This window comes from Actinia tenebrosa, unplaced genomic scaffold (assembly GCF_029948245.1).
Source record: "Actinia tenebrosa isolate PJP-AT-01 unplaced genomic scaffold, QUT_ActTen_1.0 PGA_scaffold1__47_contigs__length_23844297, whole genome shotgun sequence".
In the NCBI taxonomy this organism is placed as follows: domain Eukaryota; kingdom Metazoa; phylum Cnidaria; class Anthozoa; order Actiniaria; family Actiniidae; genus Actinia; species Actinia tenebrosa.
In genome coordinates this window covers 2,605,237-2,631,517 of record NW_028292578.1, presented here as the reverse complement: position 1 = coordinate 2,631,517, position 26,281 = coordinate 2,605,237, and the positions used below count along the sequence as shown (strand labels likewise).

The window sequence follows — 26,281 nt, the reverse complement described above, 5'->3', positions numbered from 1 at the left end:
TCACATGATAACAATAATGAAAATCAGTATAATGTGCGGCTTTTTGAGTTTAGTCTACTGATAATGGAAAAAAAGAAAGTGTTTTTTTTCCTGAAATTTTCTGACAATCCTAAGATAATTTACATGTTATAATCATTAAATCTGTGTGACATTGTCTGGTCTGAAGACGTTGATCTTAATCACTGTCTATACTGATAAAGACCGGATCAGGCAGAAATTACAGAATTACTTACAGTTCGATTATCATCGTCGTTATCAACATGCATCATCATCTAATGATCGGCATCATGATCATCATGATCGTCATCATCATCATTATATCACCACCACCATCATCATCATTATTATTATCGCCATGCATTATCTTCATGATCAGCATCATCATCATCAACAGCATTATCATCATCGTCATCATCATCAATATCATTATCAATCGGTATTGCTATCCGTTAGTGTTACATATCTTATACAACAGTATCACACACAGTAATGTATTCCTTGATAAAGTTACGATAAACCTTGCTTTTTGACTTGTTGAGCCATAATTTTTCGTTCAAAACATTCATTCTCCATTTAATATAGCAAGTAACATTAGTCGCCTTTACTTTCCTACACTCATTGTCATGAGTACATTCTTCGGCTTAATATAAAATCCAACTGAATAGCAAAATGGAAGCAAAAGTTTTGCTTGGGTTGGCGATCAGTTTTTGGGTATGACTAACTTTATGACTTTTTACTTGCCAAACGAGTAACACATAATACGATCAATTTGTTATTACCAATTACCTATATTTCTTCTTTTTTTTCTCTCTCTCTCCTTTTTTTCTTTTTGAACTAGACAAATAAAATAAAATAAGATAAGCATATAGTTTTTATAGAAATGATTTATCATTGGTCTCTAGCGGTGAAAGGAAGTCAGAAAAAAATCAGAGTCACTGATAGGAAACGAACCAATGACCGTCCGACTTTCTGACTTCCTTTCAACTAGAGACCAATGATAAATCATTTCTATACTACTTCCTAGCGTATGAATAATAATGATTAATTTCCTCATATGTAATTTTTTTTCGTACGAGTAGCGCATATCAATTAACAGTTTCGACCCCAACGTGTAGACTTCGACCGTTCCATCAGTTCAGTAAAGATAACTAGAATTTCCTAATAGTAACATTGTGTCAGCCCGACTTTTTCATAGCCAGATTTGGAACCTTTTTTCCTTAAGCAATAGAATGAATGCAGCCTAAAGGGCTAGGGAGTATGAGAAAGGGACTTCGAAAGTCCTGGGAGAAGTCCTCTGTACCTACAATCGGCTGCGCTAAAGCTAGTTGAGACTCACCTTCCCCTTCACATCCAAACTCAACACAAACAACATCCCTCCCCCCTTTCGCAATGTTCGATCTTTCGAGATGATCAGCTTCTGATTTGATTGAAGGGTGTACCTTGCACTGAAAAGGGTTGACCTAGGGGAGGGGAGGGTGGGGGTGGGGTGATAAGAGTAAATGGGGATCAATTTATTAAAATGTATGCAAATGTATATAGAAGTATAGTGAATAATAAGGGGAGTCTCAATAGTTTTGGCGCGGATTGAGTCCCCTTAACCTGCGCCACTCTGCATGGCGATTTAATCAACAAACAAATTGACATTAATAGATATCAATAGATTAAGTCAACCTATATGGGTTAGTAAAATCATCATCAACATCAACATCATATTGCCATGACTACCGAAAAATATTCCGCGGGCCCAAACAAACAAATTTGAGGGCTGCGAACGAACAAACATAAATAGAAATGACCTAGTTTACCCCCCGTGGTCCACCTCTCAAGGAAAATGAGATAAACCACGCCACGACTTCCATCACAAACAACATATACCAATCGAGGGTATGCCGTGTCATTTCTCAGCCCAAACCATTTAGTTTGTTTTTCGGCTGTCACAATTTGCGCTTGTTTCCTTTTAAACGTTAAATATTTTCGTTTTGAATTTGACTCCATAAGTAGAAAAGATAAGTTGAAGGTTGTTTTCTCACAAGTAAATAAAAGCCCTGTAGCTGGTCGGTAGATGACAAGGATATCATTGAGGGAACAACTGAATAAAGGTAGGCTATAGCTGTCAAAATGAGAGAGACTCACTTTTTAGTCATGTTAAAAAAGATGCTCTTCATTTATTGAGATCGAGAAGTGGTATTTTTTTCGTAAATTTAAGGAATATAAAACGACTATTTTTTGATCTAAATATATCAGTGCGCATACTTGGATCTTCAGAAACTTAATGCCCCGCTTTGTTCAACTTCTCCTTAAATTTAAGTAGCTTTTACTTCAATTGAGAAGTGTTGGAGAGGGGAAATGATAGAGAGAGAGAGAGAGATTAAAGGGGACACCATCGGCCGTTTTCTGCTTTCCGTTTTCATTCTTAAAGGTAAAAAAGCACCGAAGATAAACAATCCACATTGACTTGCAATTCAGACGATAATTATTCTGATTACTTCGTCTGGCAAAATACTAAATGAATCAATTCCGGCAAATTTTATTCAAAAAACTAGGTTTTGCAGCAACAGGGAAAAAAATGTATGAGAAGAAAACAAATTTTTACGATTTTTACAGCGTTGTTTAATTTTCTATAGACGGTTTTCATGTTCGTATAGGTACTGATAATGAACAACATAGGATTGGTGTTAGTTAAAGCAGATGCACACTTCCTGTTTCACTGTATGCCTAAAAGAACCATCACCAAAAAAGAATAAACAACTTAGTCTACAATGAAAACCAACACTTATTCAACACTTATTCCATCGATAAACTTCTCTTAGTCTTTGTAGGCGGAAATTTCGAGCAATGAGAAGAAGAGTAATAGAAGAGAGAAGTGAGATGTGCTCGGTGTGATCGATAACCTGAACTAAATAGAAAAAAAAAATCTTCAAATATTTTTATTCATAAATAATACATTCAATTCTAGAACTATACGAGTCTTGAGAAGCATTTTATTTTTCCTAGGATTACGGAACAATTCAAGAAAGAATCCCAGTTCAAATTGTCAAAGCTTGTATCGACAAACGATCTGTCGAGCGCGATAAGTGCCAAATCTTGAAAGGTGTACTAGGTAGGATTTGTCTCCGGTCAGGAAAAAATACAGCAACGATATTCGTATAGTCTATTGTGTGAGCGGTAAGATGTCTCTTAACAGTGTGATTAAGATGTCAGTTGACTATAGTGTTCTCCGTGTTCGTTTTTTCACTAATACGCCATTTTAATGCGCTTATTAGCATTTTCCTTCAATAGCTCGTGGTTTCAGATTTGATTGTTTTTCATAATGATGGTGATAATGATGATGATGGTGATGCTGATAATGAAAATTATAAAGATGGAAAATTTCGATTCTAAAACGTCGTTTAAGTAAGACAATGCTTCTTTTGTTGTATTTTAAAGTGCACATGAACCCTTCGACAATACTTTCAGTACTGATTCTACACGAAGTAAATAGTTGAATGGTAAAATATTTCTTGATTTGAGTGATGCGTTTCTAAGTTATGAAGGTTTATACTTCCAATATGCTAATGAGTGTGACGTCTATTAAGGCTTAATCAAATATACAAAATCGAACTGGTTCATAGAAACAGTATTTAAAAAGCATCATTATTTTACTCATGGTTTACATGAAAGCTATTTACAATTTTTATTTTCAAAATGGCCAGCATTTAGTATTACTAGTTACAACAAAAACACTCAAATACCTTACCTGACGTCATCATCATTAACATATTGGAAGTATAAACCTTCATAACTTAAAGACGCATCACTCAAATCAAGAAATATTTTACCAATCAACTATTTACTTTATGCAGAATCAGTACTGAAAGTATTGTCGAAGGGTTCATGAGCACTTTAAGTTCTAAATTACACTCTTCTACCTGCTGCGGTGTTTTATGAATTATAATTCGAGCAAAAAGACAGATTCATTCCACGTTTGCCAATCGAAAAATAATCGAAAATTGAAAAAAAAAAAATTTAATTCGACTCAAAGTAGAAAAAAATTTTAGATGCTGAAATCCAATTCGATCATCAAATTTTGATGGAGTCTTTTGAATGCTATGATTTTGATCGTTCATTTTACTTCCTTACTTTTATTTCAAGTTTCAATGGCTTTTACTTTCTTTTTGGTATCTCTTTACGTTATTGAAATATTCAATATAGAAATCACGAAATGTCGAGCTAATTCTCACAAAGAGATTCTCTGTTTGATGATTTGGCTTTTTATCTCGGCAACGAAAAGAGATATCAAAAAGAAAGTAGGGCCATTCTTATCTATTTCATAAGGGCTTTGAAATCAGGAAGAGATCCTGTAGGCTTTATAAGCACTTTCAGAGTCGATATATGTATCACGTATAACATGCACATTCTAAGATAAATTTAACAGTTGTTCCATTTTAACTTGCTATGCTTATTCCAAACTCATACTGTTCATATTTCGAGTTCTATAGCCCCGTTTACACTTGCGATTTTTGCGGCGATTTTTGCTGCGATTTTTGTGGAAATATTCGGAAAGATGAAATCTTTTGTCTCATCCTTCAAAAGAGACATTCGTCTAGGGAAAATCTTGGTATCCTGAAAAAACTTTATAAGTAAATTTTTTACCATTATTTATTATGGACAAAATCGCAAAAAAAATCGCAGCAAAAATCGCAAAAAAAATCTCTAGTGTAAACGGGGCTTATAAATAATCAGCTGGCTAATAGCGCCATTATACATGATATACCAGCACAATGATTCTATTTTTTTTAGCCTCTCCGTTCAAAAGTCATATCAGCTATAATTAATAGTGATTAGCAAATCCGCACCGACACGATTACCCGGCAATCATGCAAAAAAATATTTTTACATTACATCATAGGAACTTTGTGCATTGTGTTTAAGTTAACGCCTGATGTTAAGAATCGGTTATTTGGGTCCTAAAAGTAGTTCTGAAACCTTTGCCATCTTAGTTGCCAAGATACGATAGCCCATAAGTGCAATGTCATGCATGACTGTTAAGCTACAATATAATATATTATATTATTATATAATTACCAATGAAATATCTATTTTTCTCTATTTCGAAAAATTGATATCTTCACACGTGAAAATAACATGTTATTTTCACGTGTGAAAATAACACCATTGCGATGGCTATTCAAAATACACGGAAAGAATTGCCTGAAAAAGCCAAAACATACTTCTTGATAATTATGTAATAAACAGAATATTACATGGGCGCTTGGAGATACGAAATTTATCTTCTCGTGTTGAAAATCTCTCACTCGTTCGCTGCGCTCACCCGTGAGAGATCTTTTCAACACTCGAAGATAAATTTCGTATCTCCGCGCGCCCATGTAATATCCTCTATTTATTATATAGATATCGATGAAATACCAGGTTTAATTTTCTCTAGTGTCGAAAACTTGATATCTTTTCAACAGTGGAAGATACCATATCTTTCACACGTGAAGATATCGCTGTGTTGAATCGGCTTGCTATTTTAATAAAGAATTTTTGAGCTTTTGTTTTATTTAAGTTTCATCGATATCTATATAATAAACAGAATATTACCTGGCCGCTTGGAAATACGAATTTTATCTTCCTGTGTTCAATTTAGATATCTCACTCGTTCGCTGTGCTCACTCGTGAGATATCAATATTGAACACTCGAAGATAAAATTCACCGCGCGCCCATGTAATATCCTTTATATAGAAGATAAATATTTTTTTTCATCAATTCCATGTTGAAACTAAATTCTACTAAAATGGAGAGCATTTTATTCACTTGAGAAAAAGATGTGTTTGAAGTATAATACTGGTATTTTTTTTTAGCATAATAACCCATAGAAATCTAAAATTAATAGACCATTTTCTCAAGATTGCGTGTGCATCCAAATTTAAGGAACTTGACGGGCCACGATAACAGGAAACGAGCTTTATAATGAGAATTATCATACATTTCTATGATTTTTTTATCGAATTCATAAAATCGATTATTCTTCTCTTTAAATTAAAACTGTTTCTCAATTTTACTGAATTTGCGTTAATTTCACTTTAATTTTGTGGCTCGTCAAGTTGGGTGCGCACGCAACCTTGAGAAGCGGTCTATTCATAGTGGGTATTGACATATTCTATTTTGGGCATGAAATAAACTGCTTTGTCTAAATATTTTCATGAAGTTCCACATCTCTTTCATTCTTTTTGTGCGTGAGTTGTTTTTGGTGGTTTTTGTTTTAGTTTCTTTTTGATGTTGCTGTTGCTGTTCTTTTTAATGTTTTCCTTTCCTTTTTTGTTTTTGTTTTGTTACGTGTTAGTTTGTTTTTTTTCGTTCATTTGTGGATTATTGTTTGTTTTATTGCTTAAATGCTTGCTTGCTTGCACTGCTTGCTTGTCAATGCTTGCTCACAATGCTTGCTTGCAATGCTTTTATTGATTCCTTTTATAAAATTAATCTTTTTGTCTCTTTAACTGGTGCCTAACAACGATAATCAATTTATCTTTCATATACCTCATTGCAGAATAGCAGTCACATTCAAATTCTTTCACGCCCAACTGCTGTTTCTTAGAAAATATATTCATAGTAGTTATAAATATATTAGTTTTTGAAATATATGGGGGTTTTTTTTTTATTATATACTTTACGACAAGCCAAACCAATTGAAACTATGAATACCAACTTAATATATTCCAAGAAAAAATGAAGTCATCTTTTGCCTTACTGGTACGGTATTTCCTAGCTTTTTTTGTTTTTCACTTTGAACACAACAGGTATTAGGTATATCTGAGCATAAAGTTCTAATTCTATTGTGTGTCATTGCATTACAATAGTGATCGACAAATCTAGCAACCAACAATACTGATTGACTGCAATGGCAATCAATAATTTCTATTTATTTTTAGACTTCTCAAAATGCTATTTACTAACTAAAGCCTACGTAGGACATGTTGTATATTATTTTAATATAAATGCCTTTTTGCCTTGTTTGTTTGTTTTTGTTTTTGTTTTGTTTTTGTTTTTGTTTTTGTTTTTTTGCATCTTGCTTTTCTCGAACATTCATAAAATGATCAAGTCTTCGAAGCTAAAAAGAATAAAAAACTTAATTTGTTCGGAAGTATAATCAACTGACATTATAAATATTTAATAGGAGTAATATTCACAGAAATGAGAACATATAAATATTCAAGTTCAACGTAACAAGTCGATTTGAAGATTATTTTAAAACGAACACATGCTGATGATATTCTTTTTTTATTAGTATTGGGATGCTATTGACATTGGTGGCAGAAGTGGGATAGATTATACTTGACGAAACCAAACTAACCAAGCATCTTTTGCAGTGAAGGTAATGTTTGAAACTGGTTCGAAAATTATTTTATGTTCCCTACATATCAGTCTGAAAGATGGTGTTTGCTCTATCATTTTTAATCTTTTCTTTTCCTTCTGTTCTTTTCTTTCTTTCTTTTTTCCTTTCTTCGTTTTCGTTCTATTTTGAAATATAAGCAATTTTAATGTCCAACCAAAAACTTTCATTTCAATCTTCGTTAAAAGATGTTGTTCAAACACAATTTGCTCCATGTCTCTTTTTCAACAATATGCTTCAAGCATTGCAAAATATCTCGTACAGACCAACACATTATTATTGATTTTACTCAACATCTGCGCACACAAAAATATAACTTTAATAACTTTTTCACCATTCTAATTTCAAACTTTTGAAATGCAATCATTGACATTACGAAGCTTAAACAAAAGTGTTAAAAACCCTTTTTTATCTTTTTGAAGACTTTTCTATTTAGCCTTGCAATCTAAAGGGTAGGCTTTAGCCATGCTTTACTGTTGAGGCTCTTCTGATTATGCATGAGACGGACTATTATTTCTGTTTGTTAAACAATAAAATCAAGAGATCTATATCTTCGTTGCACCTTCGTGTGCGTTGTCATGAGAAATATCTTCCATTCAAATCAATAAAAATAGTTAAAAAAAATATAATGGAAACGTAAAAATGTATTTAAAAAATATATGCGCCTTTGCATTAGTTTTCAGAAAGTTCCCGATACCTATGTCTGCGGACCACAGCTATAAAAAAAAATTTTTTTTAAAAATCTTTTTAAAATAATCTTAGTTGAATAAGTTATTTGGGTATAATTTTTCTTTAATGTAAACCGTTGACGTCTGATCTACACAAAATATAGCTGAATATTACGGACCCTAACAGACTTGAAGTAGTTATCAAGTCTCATCGACCAATGACATACCTGTCTCAAGTCAAACGGACATACAGCATCAAATCATTGTCATAACACTGATCAAACACGTTGACTCTCACTGGTAATAGTTATTTGTGCATTAATTTCGTTTCGAGCTACCACCAACTACGGGTTCTAGGAAAATTAATCGAGATTATTGAGGCAAGAACGTTCATTTCAAATCATGAGTTACCAATCTTGAACATTTCAATTCTGATCAGGCGCGAAGTTATATACGAAGTTATTAACACGTGAAAAAAGTCAATACGGTAAGTTTTTCCATAAAGGCACAGTGTGTGGTTTTTCTAGTGTCTAACATGATAAAAAATGCTCGAATTCAATAGTCATAATTGGAAGCAATCAGAAAAAGTTGAACATGCAGCTGAACCAAAATCGTAACATAACAACGGTAGTCAGGTATATGAGGGTAACAAAATATATATCGTCAAGAATAATGCAATGAATGAAAGGTAAATGCGAGTTTTTATTGTATATTGGGATTAAATTGTATGGGGCAAGGGATCAGATTAATAATTATGTTTTCAAGATCCTTTTAAAGGAGCTATATGCGTGAGTTAAAGGTTGTTATACTGAGGACCAAGTGGCGCCACGTTAAGTCAACAGAAATCAAGCGTGAATATTAGTGAATACTCCAATACTGATCGATTCAGAGCGTTAATACTTAGGGAATATAGTGAATTATTATCATGGAATGGTCATAAAATCCTCCAAAAACATGTAAGATTGACTTTATTGCGCGAGGCATCACGAATGACGAATGGTAGGTGCCTGGGCGGAAACGATTTACATATGGCGGGTCGTTTCGAACAAGATCCGACGACGATAGTTTGAAGAAGAGGCCTTCGACACAAAACAGGCATCTCGACAGATTGTTGTTATCAATAGCCATAGTGAGATTTTCACTTCCCCCATGAAAAAATACTGTAGTCAGCGTAATACATAGTAGTAGACACGAAATCCATTGTTTTGTTTTGTTTCACTTTGACTTTTAGTTGCTAAGTAACACGCTTCGTTTCACGGGCGAAGGAAAATCACTCTAGTCGTTCCAAAACTTTGTGGCACTCCTTCGACCATAAGAAATTAATGGAAGATAGACAACCATGTACTACGACAAACTATTGCATATCCGAAATATTGAAAGTAGAGAGTAGAACAGTACAGGTGAATATTCTTCTCATGGACCGTTATTCTAATATAAAAAAGTCCTTCAAAGAAGCCGACTACCGATGTCTAATTGCAAACAAATTGTAAAAACCGATTGAAGAGATCAAAAAAAGGACAGAGATTTAATAAAACATTTACCAGTGTTGACCTTGGTGGTGGATTTGTTTGGCTTTGATTCCGACGGAGCTGACACAGCACAGACAGCTGGTTTGACTCGAAGGAAAGCAATATAAAATATCAATAGAAATTGCAGATAAAGTAGTATCGGAGCCTTGTCTTTGAAGTTATTGGTATTACCAAGCACACTTTGATAAATATTATACTGACATTGATAGCATTGAGTTACTCAATGATATTGATGGTTTTTACGGCGGCCATGTTGGAGGAACTTAACAAAAGAATTATCAATGAATTCTTTTGTTATATCCTCCAGCATGGCCGCCGTGTCTTTTGTTATTTAATTCTCTTTGGAATGGTTGAAAACCATCAATACCCACTTTAGTGGTTATATATATTGTTGTTAATGTCAATTAATATTATTAGTGGCGTTGTAAATTAAAGTTCATGTAAGGTTGCTACTATCGTGAGGTGCATGCGAGCAGGTATTATGGTCATCCGTACAACAGCTTAATAGAATTTTTTTATAATGACAAAAAAAGAAGAAAAAGACTTTTATAATTTTGTCTGTTTGCATCAGTTGCGTTTACTAATGTTTCAGGTTGAGAACCAAGTAAGGGTTATTGAAGTCCAGTGATATGAAAGACCATGCATGATCATTTTTTGCACAATATCTTATATTATGGTACCACAATACTATTCGCACAGCGTTTAAAAAATGTGCTGAGCAGTAATCTAAGATACAGGAAGTGCGCCATGCAAGAACTATGCCATTAACTGACGAGCTCCACTTCCTCTTAATTCTATGTATGATGTATTAGCCTTTCCGATGTTGAAAAAAAATCGGATAGATTTGGCGTTGCGGTGCATTGTGGGGCTGTTTTATAGGAAATATTTGGCGTCTATTTCGTGCCCTAAAACAGCCCCAAAATGCACTGGACTGCCAGCCCGACCCAGTTTTTCCTCAACCTCAAAATGACCTATAGCATTATTAGTGTGAAAGGAGTTGCGCAATTTTGGTGCCTGCATAACTGCACCTATTAGTAACTAGTGTCTGACGTAAATAAGCGCCAGCCCTGCAAATAACTGTTCGTACTTGTGGGGCCGGGCTTAGTGTTTCCCATAGGAAAACCGTCTGAACATAAGCCAGGTGTTAAATATGAATGGTTTACTAATTTATAATTCTGTATTAGTGGTTACTATACTCATAATTTTCTATGATTACAAATACAGACAGGTTTGCTTCGCATGCGTCTAATCGATTAATCAAGCATCACGTCATCTACATAAATCATTACTGAAGACTGAACAACCAACAACGCTATCATGCCCCTTCATAGAAATTGAATTCTGTCTGTCTTTCTATAATTCTTTTCCTGTGTGTGTGTGTGTGTGTGTGTGTGTGTGTGTGTGTGTGTGTGTGTGTGATGTTTGCATTTATTTATTTATTATATATTTATTGTTAATTGTCCCTAGAAACTATTTTATTCATCCTAAATACAAGCCCATGCATCCATCCAGTAATCCACGCTATTTTATGACAATATTATTGATGCCTTTGGAGTATTTTTTAATTCATTCCTCCTCTCTAGCCTCGCCGCTAATTCCATTTTTGTAAAAAAAAAAATAATAATAAAATTTAAATACCTAGTCGTTCGCTTATTTCACACAAATTAAGGACACTTTTTCATTCACACACAATGCCACTATACTGAATGTTCTACTCACTCGACTCACATCTTCTGGAAGTCTATTAATTTAAATATTAAATGTCGTTAATACTTGTTAGCACGATTATTGGCTGTCTAGCAGCCCAATATTATCCTTATGACTACGTAATGACTATTTGTTCAAGTACTTTCATACATATACGTAACTTAGGTAGACAGTATTCATGGTCAGTCAGAAGTTCGTGTTACTATACTTATATGTTACTAAAAGTGGATAGTGGCATGTCCACACGTTTATCTAAATCCCGACCGTTCGGTCAGAGGTAACGTTGACTTAGGCTACTTTGTAGTACAGTTCAAAACTAGATAGGAGTGACAGTCCCCTGTTTGTAGATGTTAGTTTTTCTGACCTCTGTAATCCCCTAAAATCCTGATGTACCGTTCCCAATGAAATTATTCAACATTATCGTGTTCGTTTGACATGTATAAAAAGTTTTTATTTCCTTTAGGTAAAGTGAAATCATGAATTCACGCTTTTTATACGACGAGTTGACGCGGGAATGGAGGAATGGAAACCCAAGTGTCACAACCAAGTCATTTCATCTGATCCAGGAATCATTTAAGGTAAGGATTAGGCAGCTATCTCGTCCTCATCACCGATTAATTGTGCATGTGACCATGCAATATTAGTCTTAAGTTCACTACAAGTTCTTCTCAGCTGGAAGTAATCTGAATATAGAGGGAAACAGAAGATCGAAAAAAAGTTTCTAAACATTTGTATGGCATACTGGTATAGGCTTAAAAAACGATCGGATTTTTCAGTGCGAATCAGTAGTGAAGAAGACAAGATAATAATCACATGAAATTCTGGTGTCGTGCTCGATTGCCGATGTCTTGAAAGCCATATGGTATCAAATGCTTTGACACTTGCAACAAGGATACGGATGATAAATACAGAATGATAATGGAACTTGGAGAGGTTAGTTTAAACCCATGGAATCTCCCCACCTCAGATTCTAAAATAGCTAGTCTTCTCCTCACTCAGTTACACAGGTTGCATTGACGTGGCAGCTATAATCTTTCTAATTTCCATTTCTTTTGATTAAAAAAAGAAACGATACCAAATTTCAGTCAGTCTAAGCATTCGTACGCATTCTTCCCTTCCATAATTGACCGAGCCCGGCCGACTATACAGGGTCTGGGATTTATATGATGTCATCTTCCGTCATGTGAATCAGTTTTATATCAGTGTCAAATTATGTCATTCGGTGTCAAAGGTTTCCATCCAGTATATTGTTATCATTTCCGTTGTCTTTGGAAAGGTTAACTATTAAACGTCGATATGCGCCGCATGCACATTCTTTAACTTCAAATTATAACGAAGAAAATCCTCAATCTGGACCATGCCAACTTAGAATTCAACATTCTAGAGAAATTTAACCTGCTTTAAGGATTTGATTCGATTAGAATGACCTTTCGTCTGGCAGTAAACTTTGAATGAGGTTTGAATAAGGTATATAAATATGAGTCATAGATTTCAAAGTTTATCTCAAGCGGCCGTGTTCGCAACCAAGAGACAAGTAACTTCAGGTCGTGGCAAATCAGAATCCGAACTGCAGTCAGCTGAAATAATTCCCACACAGGAAGAATTTGTAAGTACCTTTTTTCGAGTGTCAATATTCCTTGTTTTCAAAGATAAGCACAGGATGTTTTGATATTTTGAGAAAATTTGAATAAGCACTATAGGTTGAATGATGGTGATCCATTAACACATATAAACAGTTATAAAAGCCCTATCTGCATATGGTAGGAACTTGTAGATAAATTGAATCACCGTAAAAAGCTTTGTGAAACTGACGTTTCGGACGCTAGTCCTTCGTCAGAGTAAGTGCCTATCTGCATATAAATAACATCAATATTATACAAAACTGATATTTTGTCGCCGGCAATAGCTGAATTCGTGTATATATTTGCTTTTATTTATATCTTAGATTATATCATTATTTTTGAAAACAAAGATTACGCTTTAGCTTGAATAAGAGGCTGATTCATCAATGCTGATTATGATTCTTTTCCAATTTATTTATTTATTTATTTTATTCAATATTTTAACAGTAACATCTAATTTAGCACAGTCTAGTTTAAATAGAGTCCTGCATAAAATAAATAAATTGTATGGCGCTTGGCATTTGCCTTAAACTCTCCTTCAAATGCCTAAGGAAATATATTTAGTTTTTAAGTGCTTCTATTTTTGGCAATTATTGGTTTCCCTAATAAGATTATAACTTAAGAAGGTTTGCCTGGACAGAACTTTTCATCTCTAAGTTATTTTGGGTCTATATTGTCCAGTAAAAGGTTGCGTGTTTTGCTCGGACAAAAGCCGGGCCTTTTGCAGGAAATGATCACATGACATAATCACATGACAAAACTTTGGGCTTCCGTTGTCTTCATACTTTTGTTGGATTACTAATGTCATATCCCAAACTTTTTTCAATATACTTTTGCCCTTATAAGATACTTTCGATTTTGAGATTGGGACCTTTGGCTGAAATGATTCGCTATCAAAGTGATATAGACCCCTTGCACTGAGTCCCTAGAAGAATTGTTCCGGGGGACAAAAGAATGGATTTTTTTTTGCATAAGAAAATATGCCCTATTGTTTTGTCCCCCAGACAATTCCTCTAGGAATTCAATGCAATAGGCACGTGGCTGTCTGTTGCAAATGGCCTATTCAAGGCCTTTCCTTCGAATTATATATAATGTGAAAACTCCTTTATGGTCAAGATGAAATATTAACCTAAAACCTATTCTTTATTTAATCTTTAAAGAAAGTTTCAAATCTTGGGAATTATTTTTTCAAAGAGGCAGAATAAATAGATATGCCGACTATGAAGCCTTATTCCTTTTCCTTTATCTGTTCTGCTTTTCAATTTCTATTACGTAGCCCTCGTACCCCTCCCTTCTCTTCTTGCCCCTTTTCCATATACGATATCACGTGATTACTACTCCAGCAAGTTGGGAAACCACAGGCAACCCAAACTGTCCTTAGGAATTGATCAATTGCGTGCGTTGAATATATAATATCTTCGACAATAATCCAGTAAACTTTTGCCAAATACTTTTAATAACGACCACACATTACTACTGGCAAGTTGTCCATCTTGACCACGCTTTATAATATAAATTTTCTATTCTTGGTTTCTAAAAATGAGTAACTCTGACACCATGGCTAACTCACACAACTAGTTTTTTTAGTGCACTTTTAAGGCAGTCTTTTCGCAACTTTTTGTGCCCTTATATATAACATCCCCACCTCATCTTTAACATTTTTCAAGACGTGTATTTCGCAATATGTTGTTGTGATGGGCTTTCAGTCGTCAATCGAAATTGCGATAAATGGTATCTATGCAACCCAACAGGTATTTTGTCTAAATCAACATTTCATCTACTTGTTAAAAATTTTCAGTCCACTATGTACCATTACCATAAAGGCTCGGTATAATATTTAATGAAAACTATTCTAGCCGTGGGCAAAGTCACAGGATAACGTACAGATACGGAAAAGTAAGATTTAAGAAGGCAAATAATGTTGTCCAAGATTCAAGAGATAATATTATCAGAAAACAAGAGGAGAGGTTCGGGACCCGTATTTCGTTTGGCCAAGGCTGATCAGGTTCGTAACTTGTTTAACGTGACTCTCTTACGGTTCCCTTGAACTTTTCTATATACTATAGTGATTTACTCTTACTAGGTAATTATATTATTAACTATAGAAATGTCCCATCACTTTTCTTTTATTTCTCTTTTATCAAATATACTTTATCTCTTGACGCTTTAATTTTTTTATAATTTGTTAGCAATTTTATTGGAAAGTTTATCATTAACTTGCATGCATTATTTACTAGATAACTGATAAATACTCACAGTTTGTCCAATGTAATAATGATATCAACTTGCCAAGCGTATTCATGCATTCTGTATTGAATACTACTTTAGTGTTCATTTCAAGCCACAGTACATCGTCAGTATCAGTTCTATGAGAAAATTCAGGACATTTAGACCACTTTGTGTATCTTACTTATAATATTTTCATATTATAAGTACTATCATATTATTCAATATATATTTATATATATTTTTATATTTTATATATATTTAGTCTAATATTTTCATATTATACTGAAATGAATTTTGACATACATTCCACTGCTAAAAAGATTTCGACATTTCAACGAAGATCGTAGACTAATCAATGAGAATCAATGTATTCTTCATGTTTACACAAGACTTGACTTGACATGTATACTGAATAACATGATCAATATTTACTGTATTATATATTAATGATTAAGAGTTGGTAAAAGCCAATGGCTAATCATTTATTTATCTCATGGGCGGAGCAGGACCCCCTTCCCCTCCTTGATTTCATCTCGTTTGGGTTGCCTCAGTTTTGCCTTACGGTCTTTTCATACATTCAAACTTGACTCGATCAGAAATTTGTATACTCCGAGAAAAATGCAGAATCTATGTTAAAACATTTCCAGTTTAAACTAGAGAAATTATCACAGTAAACCGCAAGAGTAAACATATAATGAAAACTTCCAAAACATCCCGAATAATATTATTTCCAGAAATTTGGAAAGGTTTGTCTAATTATAAAGCCTAATTTTTACTTGTCGTTCAGCTTAATGAGGATGTGATCAAGTGAATGTTATTAGTAGCTATACGCGGTTTATGAGCGGATCCAATCCCGGCAGATTTGTTTTCGGATTGGTCAAGCTTAAAGGCTTGGAAGAGAAAGAGACAGAGACAGAAACATTGAGGTAAAAAGAGCCATTGAGAGAGAAACACGAGAGTTATATTGAGGTAGCGCAAAAGATTGACACAGAGAGAGAGACAGAAATAGAGGGAGAGAGATATATAAAGCCTTTTGTGAATATTGTGATTAATATATGTAAAAACAATGTCTGCCGCTCACTTAAGTGATTGCGTGGTTTCACTCAGTTCGCTCTCGGAAGCAGTCTGTTATTGCTGCCTAAGTTACTGTCAACCGCTGTAGGACATATTTCATATTTTCCAATCAACTAAGTTTTAATGGCTTACCATGCTTTGATTCAACTGGAACAGCAACAATGGAAAGATGACGTTTTGCAATTTCTTTCTAATTAACTAAAGCATGTACGATTTCTTCGCAGTGTCAAGTCACATCGTAATTTTTGATCGTTTTTACATGTATTTTTAATGTTCTTGTATTGCTTTACACGGGTTATATTTGTTATTGCTTGGCCTGAAAGCCAAAGCTTCAGACTGAAATCCGGCTCAATAGTATCATTTCACATGGAGTTTGCTCGCTTAAGACGATTAAGGATTTGGAAATCAGTGATAACATTTAATATAAATATTAATGATTAGCAATAAACATTTTTCAATCGAAAGTGTGGCTAGCAGTATTTATTCACTCCCATTATTGCATTTTCTATTTTTCATTATTTTAACATCCTTTCAAAACAATCAATTGTGTGGTAAGTGGCTTTTAAGTGCTGCGATTTCACACGGCATGTACGCTGACGTCTATCGAACCAGTATAAATCATAGTTCTTGGAATTAATACTTTAAGATTCTTAATAATTTTGCCAGTGAAAAACTCTGGCTCTAATCAGACTGATTTCCTTAGGATTCCTTTGATGTATATACGAATCATTAAAGCCACTGAACTTTTTTTCCAGTTGCTTAGAAATACTGACGGGCTGCAAATGACCTGAAGATCAATTTGTGCACGGAATTTTTTGGGATGCGATAAATAGAACAGTAAATAATGACCACTGTCAGAAATGAACGTGTTTCAGTTCATTATAAACCCTCGCAATTTTAACAATGTTTATAAGCGAAACACAAGGGAAATTGCTGCCTCGAGCGAATTATAATTCCCCTCCCTCTCCCCCCACCCCCCAAAAAAACTTTTTACCATGGTAATCTACTTAACGCAAGGGAACTTGTTACGATGAAAATAGACACTGATTTGGATTAAATTTAGAGGACGACTCAGGGCTTTCAATTAGGTTATTCCAGATTTAGGTATTAAAAAAATTCAAAAACTGAAGAACAGGTTGAATAAAATGGATGACTTGTTTGAACTGATGGTGACCGGAGCAAAGCGTTCGTTCGATACGAATAGAAGTTACCAGCGTTATTGTCTCCGGCGATTTGATAGGACAATTGTCGAAAGAGAGGGTCGCCAAAATCGTAGAAGAAGGACTTCGGACTCATTGTTAGAGTACGGTTCGTTCAAACACCGGCGCAGTGGAATCGAGTCTTGGGTAAGCCATCATTGTTGCAGTTTTATTATTGTCAACAACTGGTAAATTTCAGTTATTATAACTTCGTGTAACTGCGATTTTAAAAGAAAATCGCAGTATTTAATCCTGAATATCAGTTCATTAATTTTCGATCAAAATTTCTGATCGAAACTAGTTTTTGGCCAAATATTTTTGAAACTTTGGAATTGCTCTCATTTCCTTTTAGAGTGTATACTTTTCCATCAAAAGAAACACATAATGAATTAGGTTAATCTAAGATAAGAATGGTGATCGGAAAGAATTAAAAAGGAACTGAGTTAAAATTAAGAAACTTGACATATTTAACAGGGGAGGGGAGGGGATCTGTTTATCCAGTTATGTTCTTCGTCCCTTAAAATTATTTGGTAGCTGCGGACTTACACCGCTCATGACCAAGATCATGTTGTAAGAACCTTGACATATTTAACAGGGGGAGGGGAGGGGATCTGTCAATACCAGTTCTTCATCCCTTAAAATCATTTGGTAGTTGCGGATTTACACCGTTCATGACCAAGATCATGTTGTAAGAACCTTGACATATTTAACAGGGGGAGGGGAGGGGATCTGTAAATACCAGTTCTTCATCCCTTAAAATCATTTGGTAGTTGCGGATTTACGCCGTCAATGACCAAGATCATGCTGTAAGAACCTGCCTTGGCATATTTAACAGGGGGAGGAGAGGGGGTCTGTCAATACCAGTGCGTCATCCCCAAAAATCATTGATGGGGAGAGTAATAATTTGTCATTCGGTCTTCATCATTTTTTAGAAAGACATCACTTCGTAGGCTTTTCGCGTTCTGGTTAAAAAGTCAATTTGAAAAGTCGGCCGCGGATGCATATCTTGGGAAGCACTGGTGGCGTAACGCTCGCCTATCACCTTTCTTCTATTCCCGGGGGTTTTTCTCCGGGTCGGCTTCGGTTGTCCTCCCCTTCTCCCGCAAAAATCAACATTACTAAATTCCAATTGAAACCGATTTTCAGCAGACAGGTAAACTCGTATATGCTATTTCAGGAAGGTTATTCATTTACTATCGTTTTTCATGTCTGTATATCTATCAATCTGTCTGTCTGTCTGTCTGTCTGTCCATTGGTCTGTCTGTCCGTCTACTGTCTGTCTGTCCAACCGTCTGTCTGTCCGTCTACTGTCTGTCTGTCCGTCTGGTGTCTGCCTGTCTGTCTGTCCGTTCGTCTCTCTGTTCGTCTGTCTGTCTGTCTGTTTCGTGTCTGTTTGTCGGCTTGTCATTGTGTTTGAACAAGAACCTTGAGGCTTCAATAACAGCCATATCCCGAAGACTCCATTAGTTACCACTCACTTCGTCCTTCCGCGGACACACTTAAGCAAAATGAGCCATTTGTGAAAAAGTGTTACGTGACACAAAGTTGCCATTAGAAACAAATACTTTGGTTAATGAAAATAGTATATATTAAAGTGATTAATTGAGTTTTGTCAGTTTCAGTTTCCTTTGGTCCAACTGGGTCCAAAATAGGTCGGCTTCACACATATTTGTTATTTATAAAAACAGGAAACAAGTATTTGTTATTTGAAATGGTAAAAGTATCACTTTACAAGTTTTTAGCATTCCAATCCTTGTCATGATTCCATCCAAGACAAACTAATATGGCGCCGGAAGCTTTCCGTATGCATCTAAATTATCGCCTTGCAAAACCTTAGTTAGTTGATGTGACTACACAGACACTTGTCGATATTTATTGGATAAAGTTATGGATTCTGGTCGTCCTAAGGTCTTCTCCAGACAGAAAACCTCGAGTCTGTACAACCGTGAATGGAGCGAGATTGATTATCTTCAAGCAACTGTAGAGGTAATAAATGATGACCTGTAAGGATTAGAAAATCACTGAGATGTCGCTAAATAATGTTTTAATCTTCGATGAGGTTTATTTTTGAAGAAAAGTAGAGTATGACTTAGGTATTGTTATCAGACATGTTGCTTTAGTTGTTTTAACTTCTGTTTTTCTATTGACTGAGTTTGGATACAATCCTACGAATTCTATTCTACGGACAATAGTCTGAAATTTAAATCTCTTACATTAGATAAATTTCTAATAAGATCAATGATTTTTTTATCCAACGCTTTCTCATAAAAATACAACTGGAGGTTTGGCTGAAAATATGAAAACATTTTGATTAATATTTATAATTATATTTAGAAAAAATCAATATTTTTGTAGTGACCTTGACAACCGTACGTGCTGAGTACTTACATCAAGTAATTTTTTTGCTGACTTTTTATTTGAATTTTATTTTTTACGATCATTGAAATACGTTTTTGGATATGATCTTAGAAAGATGTCTAGTGAGCGTTATCAAGCACGTATACTAAATCTATTAGTACTATCTATAAATTCAGTTTTTCAAGTGTAACGTGCTTGTTGATTGGCTGGCTACTGTGTTTATATCAGAGGCCAGAGACATACTCCCGCAAGGTTGTTCAACGACTCTGTATTAGACTCTGAACAAGACTGCATGCAGATAATTTTGTTAAGAAGCATCACCTCATGTGCTAAACTGATGCCAAACACCTACTGGTTTCGTAAAGCTAACTATAATGAGGTGAACCCTTGAATAGCTTGTTTGACATTTAAACTTTAAATTGATAGTGTTGACTAAAGAACTTATCTTGTTTGCCGATACGTTTTTGTTGTCACAAACGAAATCATGGTATTTATATTTTTATATTTTTTATGATATTTATGTTTTTATATTTTATAAGTAAATCTAGAGGTAATTAAATTCAATTTATTGTCAGAGTAAGGGACAGATAATTAGATAATTGAGGGGGAGTTGCGGGTAAATCCCCCAAAAGCATCAAGCAAGCACTTCATCCCCGAAAAATATATATATATCACGCAACCTCTCCATTCAGGAAAGAAGTATAGAGTAAAAACATTATGTTTGGGCTACCTTTGTTACACAACCCTGATCATATATTTTATTTAGGAGCTCAGCACTTGATTTTTGTCTCTCCGTCTTTAACATCAGATATGGCACTGTTTACCTGTCTATCTACGAACTCTTATGACAACGGGTCATTCGATACATGAATATCGCAGATGAAACTCTAGGCAGTCTAAACCACCCCTTACTTAAATGAATTCCTTCTTAGGTGTGTTAGTATTCGCAATATTCATGGATTTACCGCTATCAGTATGTCAGGTTAAGCCATTTCACTCACTGAACTAATAGACCCAAGACAAGTCGAGAAGAATCAAGAAGTCGATGGATCTGTATGACCCTAAAGCATTAAGATAAGTGCAGTGTTTTCGTTTAACCAATGAGAGTGGCTGGTTCAAGAACACATACATGAAACTATATACGCTCTATGATGTATCCGGACACGCTATCATTTTCATTCATTCGGCATTCCAAAACACCGTGCTAATAAGTCCGTAAGAATAAATCACCGTGAGAATGTCAAGTTTCTCGCCAACACTTTATCAATACCATTCAAAGTGTCTTTAAAATGCAGTATTGTAATTATGGATAATCATTGAAGTTGGAAACGCAAAATACAAGGTTTTGGTAGATCGATTCATTGGTTAATCTTAGTTCATCGCGGTAATGTACAAGCCATTTTGGCTTTTAGCGCTCAATGACAAGGCTTTCAAACGAATTCAAGGCAATATACCGGGATATTTGGTAAGCAATGCGGTTCATCACCATTGTTGACCTATCTTTTCTTGATGTCTTTTTAACCATGCATAACGGGTTTTTTTTCATACCGTGACATAATTCTTACTACACGCATGATATAATATTGTACATAATAGCACTAGTTGTACATGTTTGTCATTAATAATTAAAGCTTAAAGCCTAAGGCTAGACAGTTAGCTGTCCCATGACGACGCTGAACACTGACACTCGCCGACTAACATTCGCTGAAAAAAATTCGTTGTACACTATTTCTTCTCATTATTCTGTGGTATCCCGGCGGTATGGCCGTGGCCGACATTTTAAAATTAGACAAAAATTCGTTATGCACTATTTTTCTCATTTTTCTGTGTGATATTATTCTAAATGTTCGTGTCTAATAGTTTTGTTCGGATGAGAACCGGTTCTTTCTCGGTGGTATTGCCGTGGACATGAATTAAACAAAAATTCGTTATACACTCTTTCCTCAATTTTCTGTGTAACATCATTATAACTCTTCGTGTCTAATGGTTTTGTTAGGAGTATGGTTTTTCGAGGGTTGCTAACCTAACTGCTAATGTATATTACCGTGCCCTCGTTTATTGAGGGTTCCATCTTAGCCTAAAGGGTCATTAATACATTAATCTCACTTTGGTAATTTCCTACATGATTAAATAAGTTACCTTGACTTTAAATTTGATGTTAATAGACCATTTTCAGTACTTTGGATGCAATTGCTTCCGTCCCTTCTTGAATCTTCTTTTATTCTTGTTTTATTCTCTACCGATTGAAATGATCAGAAAGAATTTTCAGTCAGACAAACAGTCAGTGAGTGTCTGGCGTGTCTTAGTTTTATTCACTCAGTCAGTTCTTTACTGAGTTAGTTCGTTGAATTATCAATTAGTTGTTTAGTTGTTTAAGTTGTTTTTTTTGTTGTTTTTTTTGTTATTTTCTTTGTTATTTAGTGGTCTTTTTTATTTGTTTTGTGTCTTTGGTTGATTACTACTCGGGTTGATTCTGCCATGACCCTATTTCCAAAATTGAAATAACATTTGTAATATCACTGCTTAATCGGCTCGAATTTTGTTAAGAATTAAGTTATATCGATTTAAAGTCATCCCCCACCCCCCTCCCCCAGCCACTATTTATCTGATACATTTGTCCCTCGCTTTGAGAAATACCTAGTATTCCAGCGCATCCCACGAAAAAATAAAAAATACCTTAAATCAAAAAATTTAAGACTATTAAGACCACTGTCAATATTAGAACACCACCAATCACTCCCACATGCACTGTGGTATCATTATGACGCTTTGCCCGGTGCTTTTACTGATACGCACCATCATAGCATAGAAATCTCCTTGAAACAGCACGTGTTCGTATGAGGTTATGACGACCATTTAACAAATCGAAGTCAGTTTACCATAACAAAATCGAAAAAAATGAACAAAAAGACAAGTAAATAGTTTGGAAAAGCTGCTTCATCCGCTCGCTCAGTGCGCGTGACGGATGTCGTAAGCACAAGCAGGTCTAGCCTCTAATCGACAATGGTTCTAAGCCAATTAGCGCGCGAGAAATTTCCAAGTTATGGTAAAATGATATATCGAATGCACAAACAGATGAGTATAAATGAATCCTCCGTAATCCTCTGGAGGTCAAGTAGGGCGTGACTGGAGCTATTTTAAGCTGGGCTGTAATAATTTTAATTACTTAAAGATTATTATTAAGTTTAATAATAAGTTTAAATAATAAATTATTCAAATTACAACAATTCTTAATTCATTAAAAATAGAATTAATTTTAAAATTATTCAATTATTATTATTTATTAATTAACATTAATTACTTTTAGATTTTAAAAAAAGTTCTTTCGAAGTTGCTCTGTTTTGGTATCTTTTCATAACGGAGTTTAACGGATCTTTATTTATTTATTGCAAGTCGATTCAGTAAATCAGTCGTAAGAAAGCCTAACAACTGTCTATCCAACGCCGTCAAATAGCGCAGCGCAGTCGTGACGTCATAAAAACGAAGACAAAGGCGAAATTCGGACAAATAAACTTACAAGTTTTACACAGCCGATCGCAGTTGATCTTAGTTTACATGGGTTATTATTGTAGCTTTAAGTAAAAAATAATAAAATCGGTTCGTATATAATCCTCGTAGCGGTTAAACAGAATGCAATGTTTGTATGAATCTTTAAGCTATTTTTAGAATCAGTGCGCTGCGCTATTCATAACAGGCTTCTCAACCAAGAAAATTCACTTTCTTCGCTTCCAATGAACCAAGATGTTTGTCTATCAAGTCATAAAGCCATTTTGAATCTTGGTATGTCATTGTCGTCTGAATGCTTGTATTAGTCAAACAGGCCGCTTCCGTGTTATATTCCCAATACTGATCAGCCGGAAGGAGATCGTCTAGGGAATCATGTACGTTTCGAATGATAAGAGGTCTGATGTTTTAGTGTCCTTTTTTTGTCGCCAAATGCCTCATCGAAAAGCGGATAATTAAGCTATTCTTATGATGTTTGCAATATATTATTCGGCGAAGAACTCAATTAATTGCCTTTGAAAAATGATTTTCTATTCCGCTGATTTGATTGCTTTTCTGGGAAACTTCTTGTCGGATACACACGATGGTGGTTTCGAAAATGATAGTCTTTCTGATGGGGAGAGTAACGACACGTGACGGCAATGAAAATTAACTAGCGGCATTGTGACTCGGTCGGAAAATACGGGAAGACAAAGTGTTATTAAACAAAAACGCCTACTTGGAATTGTTGTCTACTCATTCAATTCTGACGTACAGATGTGACAAAACAAATATTTTAAACGATTAAACTTAATCTAGGTTTTTTGTCCGATTAATAAGGTAACTCTTTCGGTTAAAGACTAAAGGGGTCAGACTCGTATCCAGTCGTCACTCACGCTTTTTTAATGCACCCGGAACTCACTAAATCCTTCCCATCAACCACAGCTGAGATCAATAAGACAAGAGAAGCAACTAGGTACGAGTCTGTAAAGGAGTAGCGAGGCGTGGCTTTTAGTTAGTAGAGGCGTGGCAACACGTGGAAAAATAAAACTTGAGAATTTTTTATCGTACACGAATAGTCTAATAATTTTTCAATTCTGACTTATAGATGTGAGAAAAATTTTTTTAAACGATTAAATCCCATAGAGGTTTTTTGTTCGATTTACAAGCTACCTGTTCCCGTGGGTTAAAGACTAAAGGGTGTGGCGACACGTGGCTTTTAGTTCGAGGCGTGGCAACACGTGGATTAAAAATTCGAATTTTTTTATAGTTATTCAATAATGATAAGTTACGGGACTAAATAATTTTGTCCTGTTTAGACTGTTTCACTATTTTTAATTTACTAGTAATGTTTCAAAGCGCAAATCCAGACAAAGTCAGCTTTAACACCTGCCTAAGGTACGAACAGAAATAGCAATGCGCAGTTTTTATTATAATGGGTACAAAGTCTATAACGCATATCAATCATAATAATTATTATTTTTGGAGGTAGGGGGGTGGGTAAGAATTATTCTATAAGTTTTAGCGCAAACGTTCTTATTGCTATTAGATTTTTCTCAACATATTTAATATTCAGTATAAAATTTGTACATATGTAAATATATACATATTAGTAGTTAATATTTTAGTAATAGTAGTATTAGTATCATTTAAATTATATCAGTATAAGGGCTCCCACTGATAACAATTACATCTAAAAACTGAAGGGACTACCCTGGATAAACAACGTGTTATCTGTCTACCTGTTTGAAACAAACTCCTGGGCCCGGTTGTACGAAGCCTGGATAGCGCTATCCGATGGATAAATCTTATCCAGTGGATAAGTCGATGCTGTTATCGAATAAATTTCCACTGGATAAGGATTTATCTGCCATCTAGCGCTATCCAGGCTTCGTACAGCCGGGCCCTGATTTCAATAGGTTATCTGACTGTTAGCGTATGAGTCGATCAAACTGATCTGGTGATCATCTAACCAAAAACTTTCCTAATTTATGCTATTCTTATTTTATTTTTCAATTTCTGCCATTTCTATTTGTTATACTTTTTCCTTGTCCATGCTATTAGTCATTTACATAAACATGAAGTTTCCTAATTACCAGGCCCTTTTCGTGCTAGTCATGCGCAATGACTATCAAGTGACCTTGTTTTAGTAAACATGCACTATACTCTTCAATATGTTAACGGTAAATTTGCATGTGATCAGCTGCTGACGCGGTTCTGATAACCGCTTAAAACGTCATTAACACTGCGAAACCGCGAGGTAGCAGTAAATCTACGTTACCATGGAAACGGTTGCTTTACTAAGCAGCTGTCCAAAGCTACGTGCACATACACAAAAGCTACTTTTTTCACTAAGTCAATAGCTGGTCTTTCAGTCATCGACTGAAAATAACTAGAAGACCGTATAAACATGATTTATTACAAGCTATAAGCTATTCATCGTTTGTGATCGTTAAGGGTTGGTATTATCAATCGATGCTTTGAATGGCAGGCAACTGAACTGTTTAAATTATACGTCAAAAGAAAATTTATGTCATGAAGCTCTATCAAAGGCCTCATATATATTATTTTCATCACGCTATTCAGATTTTTTCCCTAGGCTTATTCATTTACTTTTTATATTATGTATTTTTTATTTCTTAGTTTTTTGCGATATTAAAGAAATCAATGTCGATATGTGTAGTATATATAAGGGTTATAAATGTAATGGACTTCATATATCTTCCCGTTTCTTATTCATTTACTCATTATATTTCTTATTTTTTAATTTTTTTCGATATTAAAGAAATCAATGTCGATATGTGTATTATATATAAAAGGGTTATAAATGTAATAGATTTCAGATTTTTTTCCTTTCTTATTCATTTATTTTTAAATTATATATTTTTTCTTTCTTAGTTTTTTTTTTTTTTTTTTTTTTTTTTTTTTTTTTTTCCGATATTTAATGTAATATTAATTTAATGTAATATAAGAATCGAGTCAAATATTTTATTGCTACTAAAGCCCGAGTGCGAAAAACTTTGTAATAAATCGCAGAAA

The 26,281-nt window shown here is 34.6% G+C and overlaps 1 protein-coding gene across 2 annotated transcripts in view; it reads right to left on the bottom strand.

Moving 5' to 3' along the window:
• Positions 1 to 26,281, bottom strand: part of LOC116303374 (uncharacterized) — a 59,213-nt gene that overhangs the window by 20,620 nt on the left and 12,312 nt on the right. For both annotated transcript variants that reach the window (XM_089032281.1, XM_089032282.1), the window contains exons 3-4: positions 21,899 to 21,995; positions 15,156 to 15,265 (exon numbers count right to left, since the gene is read on the bottom strand). The gene's annotated coding sequence lies outside the window, so the exon portion shown is untranslated. The remainder of the gene's footprint in view (positions 1 to 15,155; positions 15,266 to 21,898; positions 21,996 to 26,281) is intronic.